This window comes from Hesperophylax consimilis, chromosome 14 (genome assembly GCF_061612785.1).
Source record: "Hesperophylax consimilis isolate HC1 chromosome 14, BYU_Hcon_1.0, whole genome shotgun sequence".
In the NCBI taxonomy this organism is placed as follows: Eukaryota; Metazoa; Arthropoda; class Insecta; order Trichoptera; family Limnephilidae; genus Hesperophylax; species Hesperophylax consimilis.
In genome coordinates, this window is record NC_142849.1 from 17,430,000 (window position 1) to 17,454,119 (window position 24,120).

Sequence of the window (24,120 nt, forward strand, 5' to 3'; positions counted from 1 at the left end):
ATTACGTAGGAAGATTAGAAGCGATTACATTTTTTTTCTCATATACTCGTACTTCTTATTGTGATTTACGTATTATGAACCTGTTATATTATTTTTATGCCAGCTGCACTTTGAAACAGGTTCATTTATTTTGCTCTCTTTTTATATTATGTACATTTAAATTTAAAAGGAAAAATTTTTGTTGTTGTTTTTTCAAATATTAAAAAAACTTCTATTGTCACTGTATTATGTAATACATCTCATAAAATGTGTATTATGTAAAATAAAATCAGGGCGTTTAAATTAATAACTATATTACATTAAAATAAAAGACGAATGTAATGAAAAAAAATAATGAATCAATTTTGGAAGAAATTTAAAAAAATGGACCAGAGAATTTGAATAAAGTCAACCTCTAAGCCCTAGGTATTATTGGAAATCCAAAATCGAAAAAAAATGGAATCCAAAGCTGTTCAAAAGATTCAATAAATTATTGAGTATGATAAAGATAGGTTCCAAGAAATTGCAAGGGGAAATAGGATGTTACAAATAATGGCTAGTGCGTGGAGATGACTATTCTTGACGTCCAATCATTTTCTCGACCATCAATCATTATATCGAATAAACACTTTGCAGTCGTATCATAATAATATTTGGCTAATTTATATAGCGCCGTTTTCGTGAGAAATCACCTCAAGGGCGCTTTATCATGTCGTTTAAATATCTTTCAAGGTTCTATAACACGTGATGCAAATGACGTTGATGATTTATTTAGATGCTTTAAGAGTTTACATACTGAGATGTTTTTTCTGCTCTATAAAACATATTTTAGGATCACAGTTACATGTTACAAGTTATGTACCTCTCTACCTACATAGATACCTATGTAGGTAGAGAGGTACATGGTTAATCTACACAATTTGTTTTAAATTTTAAAACAAAAACCAAAATTCTATCATTATTATTTGACGTTGAGGCCAAAGTAGCAATCTAAATTTACAGGCATAAAAATATTTTAAAAAACCTGAATCGGCGGAGTCTTGGTCCCATTTATCAACTTTTATCATCTCCATATAATTTTATGGCTTGCGAGATGTAAAACAAAGAGAAAGCTGTTACCCTGATTCATTATCTGAGGCCATTAAAATGTGTACGTTACGTCTACTAGAAAAAATGTTCTACGTCTTGGGAAATATTGTGTCATCCGTACTACTGCTGGAATTAAGTACCGACTTAAGAACAACGTGAACAGGATGCTTACATTAATATAAGTTGGTTTTCAAGGTGATCCAATATATTTTAAAATTATAATTCATTAAACGCCGATTTATCTGTACTGAACGTAAATATAAATCGCCGTTTATTATATTGAAATTTTAACATTTTCAGGTAGGTAATAAAAAAATTATATTAGCAGGTACCATAATTTACACGTTATTTAATGGTATGCTTTACATTATGCACCTAACTAGGTGTAACCTGTTCTGAAATAGGTGATAGGAAAGTACAAAAAAATATTCAATTTTAATGATATATTTAAGTTTTTCGTATATTTCAGTACCATAAGTCACCTTTATGTTTTCGCTCTTTTGTAATTACCATGGGTAATGTATGTTATGTATCAATACTATAGGTAATATATACTTTTGATGTATGTATTATTTTTAGACTTGCCTTGATATAAAATTGTCTGATAATAAGAACTCTTAAAGACTGGAAAAGCGAAGAGTCTTCTAAATATTGTTGGCATGATTAATTTTGTGTTTTTGACAGAGGATGTAAAAAATAAGAACAACTCCCCCAAGCCTGCTACAACGTGTTCTTTATGACTTTGATACAAAGTAAGGTAGACGCAAAGCAACTGCTCTAAATCGAGAACACTTTTTTAGTACCAATATTTAAACAATACATTTTTTTAATATATTATTTGCCACTAAAAAAATCAATTCTTGCTTCCCAGCAAAGCTTGTCGTCAATTACTATGCCTCAAGTTCATTGGAATATGCATGTCGAATTGACTCATATTTGCACTGGTTTACTCTATGAGCGTTACATGCAATTTATATATTTTGGTTAGTTATTATAATTGCATTTAAGGTGGGCAGGTTACGATCCAGAAATGATTTGATTCTTTTGAGGATACATTTAGTCTTTGTATATACTTCACGCTAACTTTTTTTTATATATAATATCATCTGCAAACCTTATGATGGTGCTGTCATTGTCATGAATATTAGAAAGATCGTTGTAGAAAAAAAAAAAGTGGGTGTGTCAAGCCTACGCAAGACAGAAGTGAAACTTCTAGTATTCCTCTCTCTCTATTTTCATTTCATCATCTCTATTTTCTCTCTTAGGTTAGTTTGAAAATTAGAGGTTAAATAATTCAACGACGAAGCATGGATTTGCTTTTTCTAATATTTTCTTATAGATGAATGACGTTCGATTAATGTATAGTTCCAAAAATTTTCAATTTATTCACAAGTATACAATATTACATAAATAACAATATTACAATTAAAAATTACAAAGAAATTACAATGACAATGATGTGTTCATCACCTCTATCTCGTCACTACTCATTTTTAACACTGAAATTCTGTACCAAACCGTATGAACCACAATCAATTACGTATTTCACTCGTATTACACTCACGACGCAGTATACTAACCAAGCAGCTGATGCTTGGCGTGGCGCAGTTCGCTGGTGTCTGAGAGAGAGGAAAGAAGAGAAGAGAGAGAACGTTCGTGAGCGGCTCCCCCACCTCAACAAGCGCATATGGTGAGAGAGGGACAGTGAACGGTGAGCGGTGGTGGGGGTACCCGCATTTTCGTGTCGATCCTGACTCGGTTTTACTCCGTCCCCGAAAATCCATTACGCGCCTAAAGAAGTTTCACTTCAAAAAAAAAAATTGGACCAGATGTACTTCCTTGTGGAACTCCATAATCATTTAACGAAACTTTTCTGTTATTAACTTTTAAATTTGAATATAAAACATGGTGATTTTTCTTTCTAACACCGGTTAGGCCATATTTCTTGTAATGAAATTAAGGGAAATAAAATGATTTCTATGAGAACATATGACTTGTTCCCTAAAATGAACGAATAAGCCAAAAAGGTTTATAATATGGAGTCAAACGCTTTAGCGAGCTCGAAAAAAATACCCATTACCTTAGAATCACAGTCAAGATTGTTTAAGATGTCTTCGGTAAGTATGATTGTGATGAAAGTATGATTGTGATGCTTCTTACGTTTCCATTTTGAAGGAAGCCGTGTTGTCTGTTTCAGATAAGATTGTGTTTTTCTAGGTAATTCATAATTTGAATCTTTACCGTCTTTTCAAATATATTACAGATAGAATGGAGAATTGATATACGTCAGTAATTATATATGCTTTTCTTTATTTTCGCTCTTATTTATTAGACTTATGAGTGTTTCCTTCAAGTGGGTTGGAAATATTCATGTTTTAAAGCCTATAATGAATAATTTGTGAGTTAGAGGAAGAAGAATGAATTTACGTATGTCTATTATAAGCTTACTGGTCTTCTGAAGGCTTTTAAATTTGGTTAGCAAGTAGGGCTTCAGTTGTGTCCATTCTCTGGAGTGTATTTACAACTAATTTAATCCAACATTATTAAAATAATTCAATACAAAATTAACTACAGTTTTCAGGTAATCATTGGTCTTCATTCTGGATCCACTTACATCTAGTACTTGAATATTTGTTTTCTTTATTACTTTCCTGTGACTTAGTATTTCTTTTCGATTTGCATAATTACGATTGATCAAAAGTATTACAATTTGCTAATTGTATTTTACTACCATATAATTTTTTTTTAGCATTTTTTATTATCTTGTGGCATATGTTGCGGTATATTTTGTACTATATTTTCAGCACTTTACTGCTAGGGTTGTTTATACAAGTATCTGTATGTATGTATAGTGCCTGTATCTAGCAGTAGCGTGGAGCCTGTTAGGGCTTTGTTAAAAAAAATAAACAAACCATTCAAAAATACTACAAACTTATAAGAGAAAATTTTTTTGTAATTTAAAAAAAAATTATATGTAAAATCCTCTCATTTATTCATTTTGGCACAAAAATTCGCAGTCGATAAAAAGTGAAAATTCATTGTCATATAATAAATGCACAATTCATACGATTTTTTAAAATATATAATTGAATAACTCCAAAAACTACTCACAGTTAAGCTTCAGTCATATCACTAGTATCTGGAGATTAATGCTAGAATTTATCTGTCAGATTTTCATAAATTAAGTTGGGCATCAGAAAGTCAAGAAATCACATATTTGACAGAGGAGCTTCTACCACTTTTTTGTTTCTTTATGGAGCATTTGTTCATTGTCAAAATATATAAATTGAATTATGAATTTGACTCCGCTGTCAGTGCGGCTGACGCGAGACGCACAAAGAACAATGCGAAGTTTACTTTGACAGTTCAGCACTTAGCGAATGTTAATGCATGCTTAAAAGATGGCTTAACTTTCAGTTTACCACTGACTTGATTATTGAAAGCGGCAGTCAATATTGTTCACATAACTTTTCACAAGATGAACATAGGTTCTTCGCGCGTTAGTTTGCATTATTTTTTCTCAAACTACAGTAAGTGCAGACAGAACAGATCAATGATTTTTAGTTATCGCACCCTGTATTTAATAAAAAGTCTGTCTCCTTAAAGATTTTTAACTGTTGTTTTTCCGTTTCTTAAATGCAAATTTTTAAGATATGTATGGTTCAATTAATCACAGCGATGGGAGTTTCACTGCGCAAAAGGGGTAGCGAATAAAAACTTGTTTTGATCACCAATATAAAATTTGCATTAACATGATATCAAAAATTACGAGAAACGACAGGATAATTATAACTTACTACATTTAAATTTCTCATTGACTTGACCAATGATTAATAATTTTTCTATATTCTAAGGACTTCACTGAGTACTTCCAAAATTGGATACAAATATTATCGATGGACGATGTTACTTCCAAAAATCTAATTGCATTTCATTTATTTAAATTCCTTAGTAAAGTCAGATTTTGTGAATATTCAAGAGTTTGTGCTTTTTGAAAAATTTTCAAGAAAACATTACTTACCTACTAACTATCAAATTAAATTTTATTCCGTATATTATTCTAAAAAACACTATGAAATTGTAAATTTTGTCTGTTTTTATATACTTTTGTAACGGAGAATACAAAAATATAAATAGTAGGTATGTATGTAAACTAAACTAGTAGTAACAGAGTTAAATGCAGATTCATTGATTCTAAATATATCGCTTTCTGTTCAACAGTAAGATTGCCCTCCCCACCGGCTTGACCATTAGCAAGTTAGTCCTGCAGGCTGGAAGATAGAACAGTCTATGCTGTTGGTGACGGGGATGGCCATCGGGAACATATAAATTAATCCTCTCCATGATAGCCGAGTTTCCGAAAAATCCCCGAATCAGTCTGAATATATTGTCTAACCATGTGTACATCCCTCTTGACCTGTAGACAGTTCATTCCAAGCATACCCAGAATAAAGTCGGTAGGATAGAGTAGTAGCCATTCTCCCTCGTGTATCATTATATCCCGTGATTTTTCACAAATCTGCGCTAGTATTGATTATAAAATACGCGAAACAATAAGTATTACAAAAAAGATTAGAGAGGAAAAGAAAATGAAAAAACATCAGCCTACCCAACAAAATTTGTGAACAGTACAAATATGCCTTAATTTTCCCAAGAAGTTTGTTCCCACCAAAATATTTGAACAATACTTATTATGGAAAATGGGGCAAATATAGAAACGCTCACCAAAGACGCTCATAGCACCCAGACGCGGCCCGTGACTGTAATTACAAGCAGTGCATTTCACTTTTAAAATGTACCTAGTCTGTAATTTAGGTGAAGCAAATTAAGAATGGGAACACCTACTGCAATTCATTCTATCTTCTAAGTTATATTTGTAAAATAACTGATTAAATAACACAAAATTAACTTGAAAATAAAGGACACTCAATTCATCGTTGAAAATATAGCGAAACCGTTTGATTTCACCGCGAACGAGTTCCAATGTGTTAATGTTGTTGCGTTAACATTGAACATTAGTATTTCTAAGCGATTCCATTCCAAACGCATTGGATTACGCATGATCAAAGTGATGCAAAATTCACTCGCCGTCAAAGCACTTCGATAATGCACGGATTGGTTATGTATCTGCACTGCTCTAACACGTAATTTGACGTTAAGAGTGTAATCTGTCTCGCTCATGTCACCGTTTCGGCTACTTCGGGCTGTCTCGATACTGCCCGACGCTGTTTTAGTAGTATGGTAAAAGTTGGTTTTGTGCATATCTGGGTATGCACGGAATGCGCGGAATTTTTTTACTAGAAGATAACTCAAATAATGACCTGACGGGAATTACGAATTTCTTACATCGATCACTGGGGCACAGATGTCGTTGTAATCTGTTATTTGGAGATTGAAGACAAGCAGTGCAATGCACAAATGCACGTACCAAGGAACCGCCTCTGATAGCACCATACAATATTCATTTAGCACTTCTTCCTAACGAGGTTAAGTAATTTCGTAGGGACTTAATGTTTACTTTTAATGCTGGGGGTCGCTACAACGAGCCACTAAATTGCGTCTCGTTCTCTAATTTATAACTACGAGATATTTTAATGTTCTCTGAAGATTTACACGGGACCTTGCCAAGTACTAAGAAGAATTCATTTTTCTACCCGTGAATTTGATTACTCAGCATATTTATTTATTTTTTTATTCCAGAAAACGTGGTCTTTTTATTACTTCCTTATTTTAATAATCTAATTATTTTGGTTGGAATAATTGCACACATTACACACTTACAACTTCTGTTTTATATAGACAAACGAGTGGATACCGTTTTCATTGTATGTTTTAGAAAAGTTATAGTGATTAAATGATTTTTATTATGAAGCCATTTTTGTACAGCCACAAAACATTTTTTTTTAGTGCAATGTGAAATTGGACTCATCGTTCGTGTAATATTGTTTAAACTGATCTAAAACTGATTTTTCCCAACACTGACCAAGTGTTGAAAAAAATCTGGCTAACGCCATCAAAACGTGTCCGAACAATGATAAAAATAATTTCCACGCCGCCAAACACCAATATAAAAAGTTCAACAAAATAACAGAAACTGATGTCGGAAAAAATATCAATGATTTAAAGGGGGGCTCCGCTCCCGGCTATGACAACATAGATGTAAAAATATTAAAAACAATGAAATAATATCTAATTTACCCCCTAACTTATATAATAAATACAAGCCTTATAAAATGTGTATTTCCTGATAATAACAAAAGAACAATAATAAGACCGATTTATAAAGCAGACTGCCCAAAAGACCCACAAAATTACCGCCCTATATCCATTTTATCAAATATATGTAAAATATTTAAAAAAATTAAAAAATCAAATCTGGTTCTTCCTAGAACAACATCACACTATAAACCCTATACAGCATGGTTTCAAAAAAAACACCAGCACCCACGATACTATTGCAAAAATTACTAATTATATATATACCGCACTAGACTCATCGCATGAAAAATGCATTGGAATATTTATTGACCTTAAAAAAGCATTCGATAGTATATCACATACTAACTTAATAAAAAATAAAAAAAAAATAAAACAAATGGAATGGTACTATCCAGGACTATAAGCTTTTTGGAAAATAGACCACATCAAGTGAAATTATTAAATGAACTAAGTGATTCCAAAAGTAATAAATTCTCGATACCATAAGGCACAGTTTTAGGGCCATTATTGTTCATATTATATGTAAATGATATATTTGAAGTTGCTAAACACGAAGAAATTTTCTCATATGTAGATGACACAGTGTTTCTTCTAAAAGCAAAAACATGGTTAGAACTGAACAAAAAGGCTAACACAGACGTCAATGAATTGAAAACATTGTTTGAGAATAACCTACTAACATTAAAGTCTAAAAATTCACACTTCGTACCATTTTTCAGAAAAAAACTAAATAAACCGCATGAAATAAACATTAGGATTCACTCTGCACCAAAAACTCAACAACACCACTGTAACTTACTATGTACTAATATTGAAATATCAAAACTTCATCGAAATATCTAGCGATCACTATTGACCAATGCCTAAAATGGATACCATTCTCAAAAACAGAGTACGAAAATTAACCTTTATTTTTAGCTGCTTGAGACATATTCTAAATAAAAAAACTAATGAGAATGACGTACTTTGCATTCTGTCAATCCATAATCCAATATGGTATAATAGGATAGGGGGGCACCTATAAAACTCATACACAACCTCTTTACATTGCGAAAAAACTAATAATTAAAATAATATTGAAGAAATCATTTTTATATTCATCTGAACTCATATTCAAAGAATTTCAAGTCAGAAAATTAAATACTCTATTCCTGTATCACTCAACCTTACAAATTTACAAAGAGGATATCCTAAACAAAACCGTACCATTCAAAAACACATCAAATCTCAGGCAAAAATACATGTTACCAATTCCGATTTGCAAAAAAACTTTGGGTTAACAAAACTACAAATACAGGAGCAAATTTCTTCAATAAATTTCCAGAAAATATAAGATCACTTAATGATAGATTCAAATAATTCAAAACACAATTAAAAAATATACTGAAAACGTTAACTAAAAAAAAAATTATGAAATAAAAATAATATAATATTAAATCAAAAAAACTAAACAAATAATACCTCATCCCATACACAAAAGCAATGGGAGAATTATTATGGGATAACAATAATAATAAAAATAATAAATAAATTGGGAAATTGACTAACTACCCAGTTAGACACGAGAACAATTCTCCACTAACCGGGAATGGTAATTAGTTAATTAAGATTGTTATGTATTATGTTTTTATATTGTATCTTCTATTATTAAAATAAAAAATAAATAAAAAAGTTTATAAATAAATACCTGATGTTTACTGGACTAGAAACTACCCACAAAGTGACAATAAACATTGCATTTCTGAAGGACGGTTGTCCCGTGAAACATTTATTGGATAACCAACACCTCTGCCATTGGTCACCCCAAGTGGTTCGCTACGTTTGATTATTATTGGCAACTATCTTTATCAATAAAAATGTGCGGTGAAAAATGAAGACAATGTTGGTAGTTCTTATTCGAAGTATGATACAATTAAAAGTGACCGAGGGGGATAGGGTCCCATTAGCTCAGTTGGTAGAGCGGTGTCCCGGAAAGACAAGGGTCCTAGATGTGACCGTATCCTTTTCTAATTTTTCTGTTTCAGATTTTCGTTTAGAAATCGCTAATATTGTCTTCAATAATTAAATATTACAATTTAAGGTTTTCCTCAATAAAGTTATTCCGAAAAATAAATATTATTAGTTTGCTAGAGCGTTTGGGATCAGATTTTTCACTGAGGATAAACCTTTTTATTTTGATTTGGACGAACAACAATATAATTATAAAATCTTTTTACTGCCACAAAATTGATCAATATAAAATTTGGTTTTGGAAAAAATATATCTTTACAGATCTTACGTATAGTGATCGTGGTATTCAATTCTTAGGGTAGCAGAAAGACAAAGAGAAAGGTATGATGCTCTCGAGGATTCTTGGAAAATGGAATTGTACGCCGTCGTAGGGGCTCTATTCTGTTTGCACGTCAAAGGAATTTGCAGTTTCGACAAATAATGAATTTAATTATGCAAGGTAGTTTTATATTATTTTATTTGAATAGTGTCTACATATTTTGCTAAATAAAGAAATCAAATATTTTTTTAAATTAGAACGTTCACTATGCATGAATCACAAATTTTTGGAAATATTTTTGGCTGTTTTATTTCGAACGTTTCTTTTTTTATTTACAGTGTACGGAGAAAAATGAGTACGGCTTTTTTATCAAGAAAAATTTTTGACTGCATGACTATTTCCTAGTAAAATATAAGTCATTCAGAATATATCTGAATGCGTGTTCAACGCAGGTGGCCTTGTCCAAATAAATACGATAGACGAGATACGAAAATAATATTTTTTTTACATATTCGTGTTTTACTGATAGTTTGTCAAATCATTCGTTATTGGCCTCTAGTCCCGTTTTTAATAAGACAACGAATAATTTGACCAAATTTGTAACAAGTTTTCAAAATTTTATGTCATTAAGTTTTCTCCGCGTGTAATTCAATATCAAGGCATTTTCATGTAAAATTTTAACAATTTTAACTTCACAAAAACACAGTTCAATGATGTAGACATTCTTTCTGGCCTCTCCAGCCATTTTTTCATACTCTTTTACCAGGAATACAATTTTCTGCACAAAATTTCTCTGTTTTATAGTTTAGTCGATATTTAACTACAGTACTGAATAACTTTAAGTTGATAGGCGTAGGCATAGTTGGTAAGCGAAATATATTTATGGTGGTTCTTAAAAAGGGACCATTTTTTTATATTTTTAAATATACCTACTAGGGACGCGATAAAACAGGTTTTTTAATAAAAATAGTAACCAACCAAATGGAACACATCGTAAATGCTTAATTCAATATTTCAGAAAAGTTCGCACATGTAATCTGTATTTATTGTAGATCCTTGTTTTATGAAAGTTCCTATGTTATTTTCTTTACAAAGCTTTAAAACTGCTTCATGAAATGGTTTGCTTGCCGTTTTACATACGACGATTCGACAAATAGGAAAGTTTTATTTCAAAGTGGATTTAATACATTTTAACTAAAAATCAAATACGACTAACATTTTAATGGGAAATTGACATTTTTCTGAGTGACTCCATATCAGAATCATTAGGATAAAATACAGGAATGTCATGAGAATATTTATTTATAAATACAAAAAAAGCTCGGAAGAACAGTCTCCTCCACATTATATGTATATCTACGACAAATATAAATGTCACTAGAAATGAATCATTTTTCTGTGATCTCCGTGTAATTTTCAATAAAATGACAAAGTTTTAGGGCCTTAGTGTAGACTCAGGCACGGTCGATCGATAAAGGTTTTATCAATTATGCCGGTAACTTATTATGACTGCAGATCGCCAACGAATAAAAAAAACTGTTCAAAACGAACATATGCTCTTAAATTATTCGACGTGAACTATTGTTTGTTCGTTGGCGATCTGCAGTGGTGCTCGGCAAGTTACCGACACTATCGATAAAACATTAATTGATCGAATGTGCCAGATACCCCGGTCGGCAAAGTCCTCTTTGGTTGTACATCTATAATAATATTCATAAAGAATAGTTTCCTGATTTGTGGTGTTGTGGCCTTTTTTATAGCAAATCTATAATTTTATTCCGAGATTAGTGAAATTTTGCACACTTGACCTTCAGGAGAAAGGTCACTGTCAACATGTCCCCTCAAACCTGAAAATTAATACTTCTTGAATTTTCCACACCTCATGTCAAAAATAAGAGGAAAATTACTGTCTACACGGAACGAGGGCTAAACGGAGAAAAATGAGTACGGCTGTTTATCAAGATGCTGGTAATATGTGACTACATGATCATTTCCTAATAAAAGATTAGTCATTCGGAATATATCTGAACATGTGTTTGGCCTTGTCCGAATAAATATATGCGAAAATATTATTATTTTGAAGAACACGTGTTCTGACTTTCTCATAACATATTGGTGCTTTACTGAAAGGTTTTTATGTCTTTTTCAAATCATTCGTTATTGTTCTCCAGTCCCGTTTTCAACAGAAAAACGAATACTTTGAGCAGATTTAAAAAAAAACAAAGATTTTAGATTACTGAAATTTCTTTGTGTAGACTGAAATAAAATCATCACACGTTAGCAAAAGCTTTAAGGGTGTCAACATGGGTTTGTTAAGAATAATTAAAAATGCTGTCCGTGTAAGACTATCATATTAAGTATGTAATTAAGTCTTAGTCTACCACTAACAAGTAATTTCGTGGAGAATTTCGGGAAGTTTTGAAGCAAAAAATTGACCACCACCTCGAGATGGTTCGTGCCTGGGGTAAGGCCAACTTGGTCAGTTTCAACGTCTCAAAAACCCAAGCGTGTCTGATTTCGGCAAAGAGGGAGATCAATGACTGTCTGGTGCAATTGCACTCTCCCCAATAAAGACTCCATTGAAATGCTTGGAGTTACTATATCAGACCAGCTCAAGTATCGGGGATCCATAGAAGCCCGAGTAAATCAGGCCTCCAAAAAGTTGGGCGTCTTGTACAGGGCTAGGAGATTCTTCAACAGTGACCAGCTGCTGACCCTATACAAGTCTCAAGTCCGCCCAACTATTGAATTTGGGAGCCACCTTTGGGCTGGTGCCCCAAAATACTTGATAAACCTGCTTGAATCTGTGCAAAAGAGAGCTATCCGTCTGATTGACAATCCGTTGTTAACAGACCGATTGCCTTCTCTAATGCATAGACGCAATGTAGGCATGCTGTGTCTGTTCTACAGGTATTTCAATGGAGCCTGCTCCAAGGAGCTAGCAGCATTGATTTCTGATGCACCGGTGCACGTGCGCGAAACTCGACGGACACGAACTGAACACCCGTTCACGGTTGACGTTGGCTTCATGAGAATGGGCCGTTTTTACAACTCGTTTTTGTTTAAGTCGGCTCGTATGTGGAACGAGCTACCGGCATTTGTTTTTCCTCCCTCCTATAATCCGAGCCTCTTCAAGGCCCGCATTAACAAATCCCTTCCTACAGCCCCTACCTTATTCCGCCTCTCAACGCCGCCCAACCGGGTGGTGACATAGTTCCCCTGTCTGTACACTGCACAGGCAGGAACACTCTTGTGAGGTGTCCCATAAAAAAAAAAAAAAAAAAATTTCAGGATACCGCAAGGCACAGTCCTAGGCCCCTTACTATTTATAATTTATGTCAACGATATTTTCAAACTACCACTTAACGTAAGCATAATATCCTATGCCGACGACACAGCTATCATAGTGAAAGGGATTGACTGGAATATAGTAAACGAACAAGCAAACAATAGCATGAACACATTGAAACAATGGTTTGATACAAATCTTCTCTCATTGAACACTAACAAGACATACTATTTACATTTCTCGATTAACAAACTACAAACAGTACCTAACACTAAAATAATTATTCACAGAAACAAATGTAATAAAAACATATGTATCCAAGGCTGTTCAATATTGAACTCAGTATCAGAAATTAAATATCTCGGAGTGATAATAGAACAACACATGAAGTGGAAAAAACATATCTGTGAATTGGTAAAGCGTATCAGAAAGTGTGTATACATATTCATAAGATTAAGAAATATTTTAAATAGAAATAACCTAAAAAGAGTATACAACGCACTAATCCAGTCGTTAATTCAATACGGAATTATTGGATGGGGGGGATCATACAATAAGATTCTAACACCGATCAAAGTGGTCCAGAAGCTAATCCTCAAAGTAATCCTCAAGAAACCCTCACGTATCCAACAGAAACACTATTCACAGATTTTGGGGTGCCCCGAGTAGAAGATATATTTTAAAAAAAAGCAATTATCCAAATTTATAAAGATAATATAATCAAAAAATTTGAAACCCACTTATCTAATATATATCAATACAATATCAAAATTCCAAAATGTAATACCAAACAAATGCAAAATAACTATAAATATTTAGGAATAAAGTATTTCAACAACCTTCCGATTGAAATAAAGAAATTAAAGGATATTAACATACTTAAACTAAAGCTGAAGTTACTCTTTCAGAAATAACTAATTGAATAATTGCCTGTTTTTCCCTTCATTGATATTTATTATCAGTCTATACTCATCTCCACTGTATTTAGATTTTGTCTCTTTATATATTACGGCCGGCATAGTCCAGTGGTAACGCATTGGACTGCCATTCCGAAGGTCGCGGGTTCGAACCCGGCGTGCGCAAATAAATTTTATTTGATTAATTTGTGTTATTTCACAATTAATTAATTAAAATAATATATAGTATATTTGCGGCACGTTCCAGAGTGGAAGATACTACCTGTATCGCCCTGGTGTAAGACCACCATTCAGAATTGAAACGTTGCTCCAAATGGCTTTAGCCGTGTTTAGTGACTAGATCTGAATAGCCAGGTACTTCCCCACCTTCCTCTTTCCCTTCCTCACTTACCTTCAGCCTCACAACATCCCCCAATCGGGGATGCCATAGTCTCACTGGCTCCAGACGGGAGCAGTTGGGACTCTTGTGAGGTATTCACTATAAAAAAAAAATATATATATATTGTTCCTATCATATATATACTTTTTTATAGCATAATGATTCTATTTTTCTTATAATTAGTGTAACTCTCTCACCAAGCACAAGAACCAGTTTCTTCATTGGTGAGATTGCGAACATAAATATATTTTGTAATGTAATTATATTTTGTAAGTACTCATATTATATCCTGTACCCACTTTATATAAGTATATTAAATAAAAAAAAAAGTAAGTACATCATATTAACAATGGTAAAATTCCTAAATGCCGAACTAGTACTACAGAACCTCACTTTCAGGTACTTCTCCATTAATTCTATTAAATTTACCGACTTGCAACTCTACCGCTATTTGTGATATAGACTAAAAATGATTTTCCAAGAAGTTCCGCTTAAATTGTCTTTATAGATTTTTAGAGTCATACCTTATTACCAATACGCAAGCCAAATATATTGAGTAACGTGTAACTTCCAGTACATTTAGCACATATCATTTTCAATTCTTCTTCATTTATTATATTATCATGGATGCACATAAATCTTCCCGCCATATTTTTCATTCCAGCTGTCCACCACCACATTTTCAGTGCATTCAGTTTTCTTCTTCTTTCATCCCTTTATTGCCATTCCCGCTGACGTCATAAATAATATTGAAACCATCCCCAGTGCAATAAACCATGCACTTTTGTTTGAAGGCATTGATTCATAGAATATGCCAGTTTGGACTTAGCGGTGATGTCAAACATGATGCTGGAATATATTGTGGAAATCACTCATGTATTCAATGATTTCCACTAAACCTCATAACAACATTGTAAAATAGCTAAAAAAATAATAGAACAGTAAAAATAAAAAGGGTATGAGTGGGGGGGGAGGTTTGGTGGGCGGGGTGACCAGTCACAAAATAGGTGTTGAGGAAACAAAAAAAAAATCACGGAGAACCAAAAGACCTGGGCCAAATTGTGTTGAATTATTATTGATTCTTAGGAGACAGACATGACAAATTCGCGATATATAAAAATATAACATAGCCATGCATAAAAATCAGCATGTATTGGAGGTTAGGGTCAGGTTTGAGGGGTTAATCAGGTTATGACGGTTTCATGATAACTCAAAACAATGATAATTCAACACACCTTTAAACAGTGTTATAACACATAAAAAGCGACGAAAAAAAAATCATAAATCTTACCCACGAACCCTATTAACCTAGTTTTTGTTTAATCACTTTTCACCACTTTATATCACTTGAGGGTGTATTGAATTTTCATTTTATGAGTTACCATGTCTTAACACCCTTTATTAACTGGACTCCATTTTTACACGGTTTCAAAATAACACGGTGCTACATTTCGTGCACGTAATTACTACTTACTGTGAGCAGATAGGCGTACGGAATAGGCGCGTGAATCTCGAGTGAAGTCCTGCAAGTAGCTAATAAACTTGGAAATCATTTAATAGCAGCTGATCACAACTCAAATGACTCAATTATTACTTATTTACTATGATGACAACACAGATTAAAGCAAAAAAAACAAATGACAGAGCGAGAAAAAAACAAATGACGTTGATATTTACAATATCAACTTGTATGGCTGATTACCAAGAGTAATACAATGTACTCCAAAAAATAGTAGGAGCGATCGATAATTTTTATTTACTCAGTAAACCCGAAAATTGGAAAAGAAATGTAACACAGGTTCAGGATATATCGAATGATCAAAATGTGCTTCGTCTATTATCTGATACTGATGGAGAATAATCTTTGTTACCATTTTTATATGGCATTTTTTCAAAGCGTGGAACGTATCCACCGTGTTAAAATGGAGTACAGTGTATATTATAATAGTGAATACTGCCAGACTACAAAATTAAATATTTCAAATTAAACCACTTTTGATGAAACATTATCATGAAAATTATGTACTTTGTGCATTTTATTTTAAATTAACCTGCCAATCAGTTTCGATGCATCCATGTCCGTTTCAGCATATTATAACAATTAAAACCTTATGTTACGTAAACGAAAATTTAATTTAAAAAACAATGTAAAATTAAACTGTTTGCCGTACTAATTAGAAAGGGACTGACGTAAAGTTATTTCGGTGAATATTATACAGGGTGTCTAAAAAGGGTAGCGGGTATTTAATGATCGGTTAAAACAAAAACAAAAAATAGTAGAAAAATTATTTAGCAAAGGTTATGTTGTCCAGATATCGTCATTTGCACTGCTAGCACTCTTCTAATCTTGAATAAATATTGACAACAACGCGTTGACAAATTGCTCTTGAGTTAGCTGCCATTTCTGATCTTACGTTTTGCTTCAATAGTATCTAATTGGTTTGTTCTCGTATACCTTACTTTTAGGTATCCCCATGAAAAAATGTTTTCGAATACCTTACTTTTTAGGTATCCATATAAAAAAATAATTCAGACAGTTAGGTATCACCATATATTTTTTTTAAATGTCAATTAAAAATTCCAAATAAAAACGACGATTTCAAATTGATTGATTTTTCACTGAATCATTAAAATGGCCACCATCTTCAATCGGAAATGGAACGTACACACAAACAAAACAGGGCTACGCTCAGTAAATTTGTAGATCAAATTTTGACTATGGAGCTAATAATTATTCATTTTTTGATGAGGTCAGGGCTCCCGGGTGGCAAGTTAATGGTGACTACGAGAAATCACTTAATTTTGAACAGTTTGTTCATAGCTTCAATTGATTGGTCAAATGTATGGTTAAAACAAGTAGGGGCTACTTGTCATTCATCTGACCAATCAATTGAAGTTGTATTCAAACTGTTCCCGAATTAAGTGATTATTCATGGAGGCACCATTAACCGTCCACCCCGAAGAGGACCGACTCCGGTCCGTTGGATTATTTTTATGGAGATGCCGAAAAAATAAGGTACACGAGAACAAACTGATGAATTGGACACTTTTGAAGCAAAATATCACATCAAAAATAGCAGCCATCATCTAGCCAGCATCTAAAGAAATATAATATTTGCTAAATATGTTTTCAGATTAGTGTCTATAAATAAATAATTAACAACAAATTTCGATATTTAAATTTTATTGTTTTATCTAACTATCAAATAGTCGCCACTCTTTTTGGACACCCTGTATTATTTTCGAGCCGAATATTATAATACCACCGAAATTCATAGAAAAATTCTATAAATAATTCAAAACAAAATTCATTAAATTTTTTCGGTTTTTACTGTTTTTTAGTGGGTAGTATTTGCAGTAGGTAAACAATCTGACAGTTATTGGGAGGACGGGAGTCGCTACAAAAGCTCTGCCAGTCAATATACCTATGGGGCGGGTGTCTCCATTTCGGTCAACGGGCAACGGACAACGAGAAGCGGTGGTGGAGCAGAGGCGTATTAATTGGTGAACTAAATATGTATTCCGCCAAACTTCAGGGGCTCATCAAAATATAATATATCTTATAAAAAATCTAAATCAGCTAATAATCGTGCTTGGTTTTTATGTAAATTTATTCATTTATCGAAATGCGTATATTCAAAAAAATATTACGGATTCTAACTAACTAACTAACTAACCATCACGCCGTTTCCCCGCAGGGGTAGGCAGAGAGGACGGACCGCCAAACAACTCAGTCTTGGCACACACTCCTTGCCTCATTCACATTCATACATCGTCTCATACATACTCTTCTATTATTCTGACTCTTGACATGGCCTGACTCGAGTATCTGATTCATTTGATCGTGCCATGTCTTCCTCGGGCGTCCCCGACTTCTGCTACCATTCACATTTGCATCATATATCCTCCTTACACTCCTATCTTCGCTCATTCGCTCTACATGCCCAAACCATCTAAGCGTCCCTTTCTTAATCTTACTCATTACGCTTACATCAGCCTTGCACTCTTTGCGGATCTCCACATTCCTCACACGATCAAACATGGTTTTACCACACATACGCCTCAGGGATCTCATTTCAACAGCATTCAATCTACTTTCATCCTTTTTTTGCCAGTTCCATGCCTCACTTCCATACATCATGGTAGGTACCAGCACTCCGTTGTGGACTGCTACCTTCGCTTCTTTGGACATTTTTTTATTAGCGCCGACGGCGTTCAGTCCTCCATTAACGGAATTACCTGCATTTACCCTTCTTTCAATATCTCTGTCAGCCTTCCCATCTCTCGTAAACATACTTCCTAAATACACAAACTCATATACGGGTGCTATTATTTTGTAAGGTCTTCAATGTCTTTCCTTCTCATGTGTATGTAACAATTTGATCTCAACCATTACAAGTAATGAGAAAAAAAATAACTAGCTCCGTGGACAAAATTAGATCAACAAAGATTAATTTACTGAGCATAGCGAAGCCCTGTTTTGTTTGTGTGTACGTTCGTTTCCGATTGAAGATGGTGGCCGTTTTAACGATTCAGTAAAAAAAAATATTTTTGAAAAATGAAATCATCGTTTTTATTTGGACTTTTTTATTGGCATTTAAAAAAAATATGATGGTATCTGCCTGAATAAAGTTTAAAAAAAGTTGTGTTATTGAAATATCTACCCTGCATTAAATTAAAGTATATTTTTTAAAATAATTAATTTTTTAATTTTGATACAATGTATAATTCGTTATATGAAAAAAAAAGTTTCATTAAATTTAAAAAGAAAAAAATTGAAACATACTTTTTGAACCTGAGGTCTACTGTTTACAAAACTACTAGTGAATACATTTTTAATCTGTTTTTTGACCTGTACGGACACAACTTGTTTTGTTTATATCAAATGGAAGAGGACTAAACAGATAATGACAAATCAATTTAAAAAATTTACAAAGGAGCAATGAAATATTATAATTATTAAACAAACAGATATTTCTTGATAACAAATAATTATAAGCAATAATTAGTCGCCTGAAATATCAATACAAATTGAAAATATCTCCCGAGTAAAAATCAATTGAACCCGTGCCTTCTGATGTCCGGTCAGGTGCTCTGAAACCACTGAGTATGTCGGCTTATTTCCAACCCGTCAAATAATTCAATATGTACTAGTATCTCAATCAACAATTACTGCTAATTATATTTTTTCCATCTGTAAACAACCAACTTTATTTTTGTAGGAAAGGCTTTGTAAGTGCTAAATTTCTCACTAGATGGCGTCGAGACATACTATACCTTCATTTGTTTGTGAAATATTTTCGACTTATCAAATATTATTATTTTTCAATGATAAACTAATGTTTATAAGACAAGGTTTTTATGCATAGCATAAAGGATAACAAATAATTATAAGCAATAATTAGTCGCCTGAAATATCAATACAAATTGAAAATATCTCACGACTAAAAATGCATTAAGTTATGCATAAAACCTTGTCTTATAAACATTAGTTTATAATTAAAAAAAAGATTTTTTTTTGTGATGGTGTTAATAATGTTATAAAGTGCAAAAAAACGCTTTAATTCTAAAAACTTTAACAACATTTTGTTATAAATCAGCTTCATTCATGACCCGTTCGTCTTACCAAGAAAGTGCCATGCCAGTTCGCTTCTGCCGTCAGTGGTTGGCGGTCAGCAGGAACGTTAGTCCGCCCAGGCGGCACAAAGCATTGAGCATTTATCGTACAGGCGGCAGATGGTCGCTCTGCTTTATGTTTGAGGTAGCGAGTAGCGACCAAGCCATTTTATTGCAAAATAAACAATCACAAATACGTTCCAATAGCGCCGAGATCTGTCACTTGCGAATTTGTGACCATTTTTCTCTTTGCGCTACGCTGATTATTACAAGGATTTATAACTGGGCAATGCAGTAAAACGTAGGGAATTTATTTCATGTTAGTAAATTAGTTCTGTTGAATTAATTTACTGGGTGGGTTTGAAAGTTTTCTGTTTATTTTCTGACGGAGAAGCTGAGAAAAATCTGAACCATTCTTTTTTTACTTCTTAGAGGTGTTTTATAATTTTGGTAAGCATTTTGCACTATAATATACAGAAATCAAATAACAGAAGTCAGGCAAAAAGGTTGTACTGAAAACTCAGTGCACTGAAAGAAATGTTTAGGTACTATTTACTTAATTTTCAGTAATTATCTACTAAACAGTTTAGTTGCTGTGGTGACTGCCGAACTTTTAGCTACTGTTTGCTAAACAGCAGTTTATTTATGACAGCTTAACGATTCAGATATTCTAGCTAAACTTATCGGTTGAGACAGCTTTCTGTGTTTAGTTGTGTTACCTAAACTGTATTTATGACAGCTTAACGATTCAGATATTCTAGCTAAACTAATCGGTTGAGACAGCTTTCTGTGTTTAGTTGTGTTACCTAAACTGTATTTATGACAGCTTAACGATTCAGATATTCTAGCTAAACTAATCGGTTGAGACAGCTTTGTGTTTAGTTGTGTTACCTAAACTGTATTTATGACAGCTTAACGATTCAGATATTCTAGCTAAACTAATCGGTTGAGACAGCTTTGTGTTTAGTTGTGTTACCTAAACTGTATTTATGACAGCTTAACGATTCAGATATTCTAGCTAAACTAATCAGTTGAGACAGCTTTGTGTTTAGTTGTGTTACCTAAACTAAAAATTATATACCTAAACCATATTGTAGTGTTTGGTTAGAGAAACATAACTGTTTAGATGTAGTAACCTTATTATTTAGTTAATATTACAAAATGGTTAGGTTGATTAACTAAACTTTGGTTGGAATAGCCCTACCGATATAGGTGTTTTACCTCTCTACTGCTAGCTAGCTTTAGGTACTGTAGCTTAGTTTTTTGGTTAGATTATCTATATTAAATAGGAAGTGCAGCTTTGCAGTTTAGCTGAAAACAATACAGGGTGTAAATGTAACCACCATCAACTCGAACGATTATACCCATAATGCAGAATCATGGGTTAAATACTTTGAGTTGCAGGTAGTTTATTACAACCCTTTTGAGAGATGAAACCTAAATAAATAAATATTATGTTTTGTAAGACTAGAATGTACTTATTAAAAACCTCATTCATATAAAAGTTATTTTGTTAAGAATCGTCTCTATTGTTTCCAGCTACCAGCAAAGCCTCAAAAAAGAAAACATGTTTGATCATACACACATTTATATTATCATTTTTTATTATAATATTTTCTTAAATATAGTAAAAATTGTTTGTGTCCTGATTTGGCAAATTCTTTTCGGCGCTGCCTGTATGTGTCTAGTAATTTACCTTTAGCAGCAATTTTTTGGGTAGGCCCAAAACACACATATGGGGTGAAATACACAGCTGCGCTTTCTTTATTAAAGACTTTGGTGATTTGAAAAGCAAATTCATAAAATCTCTTGCTTGTAATGGATCTATCTGGATTACCCTGCAATTCCTTACTTATAATAGTACTGCACAGTCTGGCAGAATTTTCCAACAGACCCTTTGACTCAAACTGCATTAAAAGTTCTTGCCCTTCATTGATTGATAGGAGATGATGTCCTAGAAAACAAAATTGCATATTGATTAAATAACTAATAACAATTTCTATAATCATCATAATATCAGTCACAGGACGGCTATTCTACGCTGCCACTACTAAAATACACATATCGGAATGTATAAAACAATTAACCTAAGTTACTTAGGTATCTGAAACCTACTAAAATTATTTAACTTACATTCGAAATTTGCTCTTCAAAAGCTTCTTGCGTTATTCTTTGTGATTTGTTTATATTTTCCAACAAGGAAATGTCATTTTCAACGAATTCATCGTGTTAATAATTTATGGGCGTTGTTTGTTTGGAATTTGAAGGTATATCTTCAATCTGAAACAAAAAGCAGGTTTGTACACAAAGGCGAAAGAAGGGGTGAAGGGGCCAAGCTTTGTTTTTATCCCTTTGGAATTGCTTGACCCCCCGGCAGTCGATTTATTCATTAATTACAGGAATTATTATTTTAAATACTATTATTTTTGTATCAAAATCGCGTCCGGTACAACTATTTCCAAATGGTTAGCCAAAAAAGGCCTAGGTATACAATATGTCATCATTACTGCTTTTTAAAAGCAGTAATGATGAATTAAAATTTAAAAACTTACACTTATGACAGGTGGATTAATAACATCCTTGAGCGCATTAATGTGTGCTGTAAACAGTGCCCGGTGCCCTACAGTCGGAATCAATTCTTTAATATCATCTTCAGATATTATCAGGAGTGTTTTTGAGTCTATGGCTTGTTCTGAAATAAAAAAAAAAAAACGACGAGAAAATAAAAAAAATTTCAAATAAGAAAATAAAAAATTATTTTTCAAAGGAATGAAAATTATTCATTAAAAAAATGTATATTTATACAACAGCAGCTACCGAACACCCTGTATCATGAATCAAGCGGAGATAAAATAGTTTTAATAATGAAATTATTTAATTTATATGAAAAATTCCAATGTAAACATAAACAATGGGTACACCCTGTATTTAAAAAAACATATCCCTCCCAAAAAAATCAACAGAATTCAATGTTCAAAATGATATGTCCGAATTAATAATTGCAATACACATATATTAAAATTAAACATAACCTGCTATGATTGACCATCCATCGGTACGATTTAAAAGCTAGTTTGGTTGGTTCTAGTTTTTGGCTAGGGTAAAACTGAAACTTAGAAAATACTGCAGTTTCAAACAACATTCCTTCAATACAAAATAATACTGGCAGAAAGGAACAAAGAAATAAAGGCGCCCTTGAGGTGATTTTGCACAAAAACAGCACTATACAAGTCATCCAATTATTTTTTTTTTTTATATACCACTCTCTGTAAACTGTGTCATGACTCCTGACATAATCTGGTTGTAGCGTCCACACGCACTCTTCAAACTAGGTACATAATAAATACAAATCTACTTAATCTATTGCGTACTTGAGTCGTGAATAATGAAGGTGCCAGTTTTTAAATCAAAAAGAATGGATATTATCGTAAAATATATCATAGAACAAAAAACTCACCTTTAAATGTTTCTATGTAAGCTTCCAGATTCCAAGAAATTAAATAATCCTCCACGGTGTTGTTTGCCATTATCACTAGCAACAAACGTCAATTCAAGTATGGTGTGAACTGTGGCGAACGGACAACTGCGTCGTAAATAAACAACTTGTCATCGCGGACGGCTAGCGACACCGATAAGATCTACCAAAGTTCGGGAAATTTAACTAAAGTTTTGTTGCATTAGCTCAAGTTTGTGCAAAGCAACTAATTGTTATGTAAAAATACCAAATTTAGATATTCCAACCTAAGTTTGGCTATAAGAACACAACATTTAACCAAACTAGATGTTTAGTTAAATTTAGCTAAATACTTTGGGAAGTAGCACATAAACTTGAGTTACTAAAGTGAAATAGGTTTAGTAAATTACTTTAGCTTAATTAACCAAACCGATTATTTTGTTTAGGTAAGTAAGCCTTTAGTATGCTATTATTAAAGTTTGGTTGTAATAGCTCAAGCACATTTTACTAAACAACGACGGTATCTGCACATAAAGTAGTTTGGTACTAGTAGCTCAAGTTTAGGCGATGGTTACACAACTTCAATTAGCTTAACACTTTAGCTAACTCATTTTTTTCAGTGTGCAGTTACAAAGTTTTAAGAAATTTGATTTCTCTGAAAAGGATTATATGAAATTAAATACAACGCCCTTGGGTTTTGCAAAACTCCTTTCATAAGTATCTTATCAGAGATTAAAGAATACGACTGGGAAGTAGGTATGTATTTTAAATTATGTGAAAAATTCTTGCAAATATTTCTTTGGAATTGTATGTTATACGCTTTCGTGCCCAAATTTAAAATTGCGGTTGAACTCTGCCCCCAAAAAGTCGGGATTTTCAATATTTTTTCAAACGTTCATCTTTAAAACG

The 24,120-nt window shown here is 32.9% G+C and overlaps 1 long non-coding RNA gene across 1 annotated transcript; it reads right to left on the reverse strand.

Annotated features, from left to right (window-relative positions):
• Nucleotides 1–21,382: 21,382 nt before the first annotated feature.
• On the reverse strand, nucleotides 21,383–23,317 carry LOC149417984 (uncharacterized). Its single transcript, XR_016303118.1, has 4 exons — nucleotides 23,215–23,317; nucleotides 22,310–22,449; nucleotides 21,891–22,037; nucleotides 21,383–21,711 (listed from the first exon to the last, which is right to left on the reverse strand). It is a non-coding gene; the product is annotated as an uncharacterized LOC149417984 (long non-coding RNA).
• Nucleotides 23,318–24,120: the final 803 nt, after the last annotated feature.